At 41.0% G+C, this 6961-nt stretch overlaps 1 long non-coding RNA gene across 2 annotated transcripts; it reads right to left on the reverse strand.

Annotated features, from left to right (window-relative positions):
* Positions 1-888: 888 nt before the first annotated feature.
* LOC125546308 lies at positions 889-6334 on the reverse strand. Of its 2 annotated transcripts, XR_007300582.1 has the most exons (6): positions 5809-6334; positions 5560-5709; positions 3200-5477; positions 2333-2439; positions 1297-1426; positions 889-1153 (listed from the first exon to the last, which is right to left on the reverse strand). It is a non-coding gene; the product is annotated as an uncharacterized LOC125546308 (long non-coding RNA). The 2 variants fall into 2 exon arrangements; XR_007300581.1 differs by having other exon boundaries at positions 2333-5477.
* Between the last annotated feature and the right edge of the window lie 627 nt (positions 6335-6961).

The following is a 6961-nucleotide window of genomic DNA, read 5'->3' on the forward strand; positions in this document are numbered from 1 at the left end:
ATTATACAAAAGTATAATGTTTTGTTTCGTCACAAAAAAGCACAATATTCCATTCATGAAATCCTTAAGGCCTCTTTTGGTTCATAGGATAGGATTATCATAGGAATATGAATCTTGTAGGAAATGAGATGACATGTATCTCAAATCCTATGAATAGGAATAGGAAACAAGATGTCATTTGGTTGACACCAAAGGAAATTTTCCATTGAGTCTAGGCTCTTTTTTATTTTCCTATGAAATGTGGAGGATAGGAACCAATCCTACGTAGGAATAGGAATCCATTCCTATGAACCAAATGGCTCTAAAGGAAAAAATCCTATAAAAATCCTATCCTCTAGAATTCCTATGAAATTCCTCTAAACCAAAGGAGGCCTAAGTATGCACACACAAAAAAGCAAGTATATCCATATTACATCGCAAAAACAAGTATTTTAGTATTACTCCCTCCGGTCCTTTTTACTCTGCACATTGGATTTGCCGAAAGTCAAACTTTGCTAAGTTTGACCAAATTTATATTAAAAATTATTAGCATCTATAATATCTAATAAATATAATATGAAAATATATTCCAAGATGAATCTAATGATATTGGTGTTGTTATGTGAATGTCTATAATTTTTTATATAAACTTGGTCAAAGTTGGATGAGATTGACTTCGGACAAACCTAATATGCAGAGTAAAAAGGACCGGAGGGAGTACGTCTTAAAGAAAATACATTCATATCCATTGCAAGCAAGTGTAGTTTTTAAAATAAATAAAAACTTGACAGGAACGATGTTGTATATGTTAGTAGAAGAAGACAGGTTTACAACCAGACACATACAGCGTCTAACAGAGAGGAAAAAGCAGCCCCCCCCCCCCCCCCCCCCCCCATGCATCCCGAACAACTCTAACAAAGGCATGTTCCCTCATCCTCACTAACTCTCTGATCTTGACTCCCCTGTAGTCGTGCAAAAAAAATATGACTGTTCCATTCTTTTCAAATTCGCCAAGTGAAGTATGAGGTGACCCCACGAAAATGCCCTTTCTCCTCCTTTGGAACCCGATCTCCATCCACCAGTCGTAGATGGGAGTGATGTTCTAGGAACTGGGGGAGACAACACCTGGTATCACGACCAAAAGGCCACTGTTGGCCATACCTGCCTCGCAAAGCTGCAAGAAAAGAACATGTGATCTGTCGTCTCTTGGCAAGAGCCACACGCCAGTCAAATCTCACTGCCTGTCCATCTGTAGCGCAGCAGCTTATTGGCCATGGGGATGCGGCCGTGCCAAACCAGCAAGGATAAGGACCTCACCTTTGTTCTATATATGCAACCTAGCATATAGCTTGAGGAAGTAGAGCTTGCGTTCTTCATTCAGGTTGCATTTACCCGCTAGTGGAAATAGAGATATAGTTGTTCTTATAGCCACTGAAGTCTGTGATATCTGCACACAACAATGTCCACATGATCAAGTTTGCTGAAACAAAATATCTCTGCACACGACATTGCTAGTGTGATAAAATTTGCAAAGTAAACTTATAACTACAAGGTTGTATAAACAAATGAGTTTTTCTTGTTAATCCTTTGGAACCAAAAGTAGCAGTCTAGATTTACATTCATCAGTCTACATGGTATAAAACAGCATACCCCTCTCATGTGACTCGACGGAGGACTATAAGTGCAATGTACATAGATGCTTATTATGACCAATCCCTCTCTATGGGTCTTAATTTATATTCACTGTCAAGCAGGCCAACACTAATCTACAATAGAAGTGCATGCCGTTACTTCTTCGGCTACTCAGCACTGATGTTGCGGCTCAAGTCATCATGCTGGAAAATACATGGTCGCCTTCTCATTTCATCACATAATGCTACCGGTAGGCTGAAGTCATCATGCTAGCAAATACATGGTTGCCTCATCTCATCAGATAATGCTACTGGTATTAAAGCAACCCAAGACTCAAGTATGAGTCCACACAAATGGACATTGAGACCCACTATCGGTCTCATTCGCCAGAAGGGATACACGAACGATGCTATCTTCCAACGTATTTTTAGAAATCAAACCAGAAAGCGCACTTCTTAGCTAGGAAAACCATTTCTTCTAGATCCTTCTCAATTTCTTGTATGAACTATTGTGATGTTCCTTGACCATTCAATCATGTTTTTAGCAGTGACATGTATTTACATAACAATCTGAAATGTAAGATGTTGCTCACAAGAAATGTCCCTAGAGGGAGCTCTTCCTTCAAAAAAATACTGCAAACAATAATCTTTCTCTGCCAATCTTACTGGAAACTATACTCACGATATGCAAACGACAACTATTAGGGAGAGAGAACATATACCTTGGACCTTTAGTTCTAGAACGAAGCAATGCTGGTGGTGGCTCCCACATCCTCGGAGGTAGTGAAACCAGGACTCTGAAATTCCCTTGTTCTTTGTTCAAGGGCTCCTTGGAAGGGAGGTACTTTAATAATTAGTCAACAATAATACTTGTGCTATTTTATTCATATCAACTCATATCGCACAATTACCCGCAAAAAAAACTCATATTGCATAATTGAAAATGTCAATAAAAACAGAGAACAAGACAATCAGTATTCATATTGTAGGTATCTAGAAACTTGTTCTCCCAATGGAAAACCTGCAGGCATTGAAATATAGGAAACCGTGGTGAACCATTTGAATAATATTCTTATTGTTGTATAGTGAGAGCAGAACATAGGACACACACCATAAGTAGGTGACATCAATATTTCACCCGAAGGAGTATTCAACTTTTAATGGTCAAGATAAATGAACAGGGCTGCATTTTACTGAAGATGCTCTAGCGATAGTGTGAAATTCATTTGAAAAATCTGAAAACACACGGTTGTTATACCATTGCCTTCGAACTGAAAAATCTCTGTTTCTAGTTTCCTCACCCAAAAGTTTTCATGTGAAAATGCAAAAATAACATGGTGAAAGATAAACATTGAAAAAACAACTGATTATATATTTGTGTTCAATACAAAACGACATGCCCAAAACACAATTGGAGACGAGCAGAATTTGTATTTCCTTCTCCATGCCCCCTTATGTGTTACTCCCTCCGTCTCATAATGCCGTTGCCACAAACACATGATTTCACAGAAATTCACTTTGATTATCAAAATAAAATATGACATGATCATCATCTGGAATGGTTTGTCAAAGGAAAGAGCAGAGGGTACCTTCATTTTCTATCTCCTGCAAAGTCTTTCCTCTGTTTTGACTACATGCCACCACACAAATATCGCCGCTACAACACAAGGTGATGAAAACAATGTGTACAGAACTTGCAAACCAAATCTAGTGCATTCTTGTCAATTCTTCACCAGACAAAACCTAGGAAAGCTCTTTGCACATATTTAACCGCTTGCTAAATTATACATACAGTAGCAAGCATATCTTAGATATAGTTTAAAACATTGATTTTTTTAACACAGTTTAAAACATTGCTATCAATGTAGGATTGACTGCGTAAACATTTCATCCACGAAAGGGCGCTGCCATTACTTACGTTTTTCCTCTTAATAGAACATGGGAGGTGCATTAATTCTATTAGACAGAAAAAGGCTTCAGCATGCAACATTTGACACTTCATGACCGCAACAAAAGTAAAGTGTCTTCAATCTTCATAAACATGCTGAGGGTTAGTATAACAGTTGCCCCGTACAGTCGGGTGACTTAAACCTACTTGGCTACTTACAACTAAAAATCATCTGGATTTACGCCCCAATTCGTCCTCACTAACCCATAACTGATAGAAATGGTCAAATCTTCAATTGCTCACAGTAATATAACTCGATATACGACCATAAACTTCTATATGTTTTCTCTGTGCCATTCAAAGGGTGTGCAGGTCTACACTATTTGCCCAAATTTGAGCAGTACTAAACAGTCAGGCATTTTTGTTCTTTCAACCATCCTGCACATCATCAGCAATCAGAGATTTAGAGATTGAAAATGCACACATGGTCAAATTATTATGTCAGTTTTGGAGTGTGTGTACGACATCGGTGCAATGTCGCACAAAGGCATCATCTGCCCGGCCGGAGTCATCGGCAAGCTCGGGGCGGTCGATGTAGCCACTGCATCGTACATCCTATCTAATCCATGGATGGTCTGTGTGCATAAATGAAGTTCTCAGTGGCCAACCTTTTCAAATTAGTAAAATGACAGCCTGCATCAACAGAGATCGTGTCAAAAATAAGAGGAAAAGGTTTATTTCTAAAAAAACAGTTTTGCTTGTTTACTTGTAAACTAAGATAAACATGTACTTGCGAACAAGTTTAAATATTTAGTAAAAATCATTTGCAACTAAAATTCCCATTCTTGGAAATAGAACAATAAATTATCATTCACTTTGAAGATTACTAAAAGCCGATGCATCGCTACATAGAAGAATCATATTACCTGAGATTCATAAAATGACAAGCTCTGTCAATGCTTGGTCTGCCACGTGCCACCCCAGAATTGAACAGAGAGCACTAAGCGCTAGCACTACGATTGACCTTAACGCTGGCAAATAAGGACTGCAAAAAATTCAACACAAAGTGATGAGAAATATACAAAGCCCACCAAACTTAGCCCCTTTTCCATGTGAAGCAAAAAACTACAGCATATGAAACAACAAACGAATCTGAGGTCACCACGTTAGACCATTTAGTGTTCCTCAGAATACTATACTGAAACCTGTTGTATAAATTTTGATCGCCGCGTGTTCCAAACCTTTGCCTACAAGGCTGCAATGCTATTATGAATCATAATATATATGTGGCTTTTTAAGCAAAGACTGTACTTAACAAGGCCATGAGAAGAGGATAACAACCGGGTTCTTACCAGCACACACAAAAAGGCAAAAGGCAAGGCAAGCTTTTATCCTCGCTGGCTTAGCAATTGAGTAGGGTAGTCAGAACATAATATATAGAAAAGTGCATTGATGCTAAGTTTTCATCGTCACATTTGCTTTAAAGGTAGCTGACAAGTTAAAAAATATAGAGCCATCGACTGTACTTCAGAGTGTGATGGTCCACAGATTGCATATGGAAAAACTATATAGCAACAGGAAGTACATACTGAGGAGTTCGTGCAGAAATAAAAGGAAAAAATTGCAGGAAACAACAAACATGTTTGACATGAGTTCAAAATTGCTTCGGTGTCCAGTTTGAGTGGTACCAAATAGTTGTCGTTAAGCATGCAACCAAAAGTATCTCATCCTTTCGAAGTTGTACTGCAACATTACAGGATCATGATTTGGTGGCTTGACCGCTTGATTTGTTAAAATGCTAAATTCATCTCCATCACTTCATCTCCTGGTCTTACATTAAGATCAACAGAAACTGGAGCCTCGCAGTTGCAAAGCTTCAGGGGAAAAGGCAAAACAGTTGAACATGAGTTAACATTATATCCATTTCTCCTCATGGGCTTGTCTTTATTAGCAGCTGGCTACCTTGTTGTTTACCAGGCCTGAAAAATCAAACCAATCTATCAGTGGAACAACAGACATCCATAATTCATCTCGATCAGGAGTGGGCAAACAACTACCAACCAGAGTATTTGTGAGAGTGGACACTGTAAAAGGTTGTTCAGCTCCCTTGCTGAACTTAATCTCAGCATTGTTGTTGCCAAACTGCGTGATTATGATTTTTTTTCTCAAGAAGCTCTTAGACCAGATTATCCAAAACAGTCGCCGTTTATCCTAACATAAAAAATCATATCAATCAATGAATATGAAGCTTAGAAGAAAATGAGACACGGTATAGCTAGAAGTATAAGTATTCTGCAGTTTCAATCTCACCATAACCGTGCATAATGACAGCGCCTCAGATTCATGTTGGTGACCACCCTGTAGTGTATGGCGTGAGTTATCGGGTTGTGACGGACTGCAGACCGTGTTGGGTGGCATGAGGGCAAGCTGTCCCTGCGGCGGAGGCCAAGCTGAGCGGCTCGGGCAGCGAAGGGCGCGGCGGCTCCCCCGCGGCGAAGGGCACGGCGGCTCCCGCGGCGGAAGGCGCGACGGGTGGCTCCCACGGCTACAAAATTGGTTTGCTTGGTCTCAGTATAGATGAGTTCAGTAATAGAAACTTACTGGCGACTCCGGCGGAGTGGCGGCGTGGTGGAGGCGGAGTGGCGGCGGCCAAGCTGCGGCTCCGGAGGCGGCGAACCGCGGCGGGGGCGGGCTCCAGCTGCTGGGAGGCTCCCGGCGACCTGTGGCTCCGGCGGCGCGAGGCGGCGGTGAAGGGCGCGGCTTGCCGTGGCTCGGCACGAGGCTGCGGCGAAGAGCGCCGCTGCGGAAGGCAAACCGCGCGGGAGGAGGAGGTCGTGCGGGAGGAGGAGGAGGAGTTCGTGCGGGCGGTTTTGTTTTTCTTTTTTTACTGCGGGGTAAATTAGCGATCGATCAATTGTGACTTAATGCGTGGTTGGTAGCGTTAAACACAAAAAGATTAAGGGTCATTAGATTTTGATGATAAATGGATGTGATTGTTTAAATCTGCCCTTCTCTTCTCTTTATAGTGATAGTAGATTAGCAACTCCGGCATTCCCCTCTCATCTCCAAGTAGAAAGGGAGGTCCAAGAAGAAGAGAGTGATGCGGCAGAAGAGGCGGCGGGAAGACTTGTGGCCACGGCAAGGCGGCAGATGGATGTGGAAAGAGATACTAGCTCCACATCGAGACAATATTTGATTGCGTGTGTTTTTTATATAGAAGTTCATTATGGATATCACCAAGTTTTGTTTTGTGGGAAAGAAACTTTCATTAATCAATCATGGTGATTACATTCGTTTTCAACTATGCTAGCTATTTTCATAGGAGAGTTACGAAGCCAGCTACAAGTTGTAACTGTATTTCTCACAAAGATGCCAGTTTTGTAATGGCGTTTGGTACACCTTTTGTCCAAGGCAGGATTTACCACTGATGGAGCGCTTTTGCTTATCTATAAGCAATGGGAAG

This window comes from Triticum urartu, chromosome 3, assembly GCF_003073215.2.
Source record: "Triticum urartu cultivar G1812 chromosome 3, Tu2.1, whole genome shotgun sequence".
NCBI lineage: Eukaryota > Viridiplantae > Streptophyta > Magnoliopsida > Poales > Poaceae > Triticum > Triticum urartu.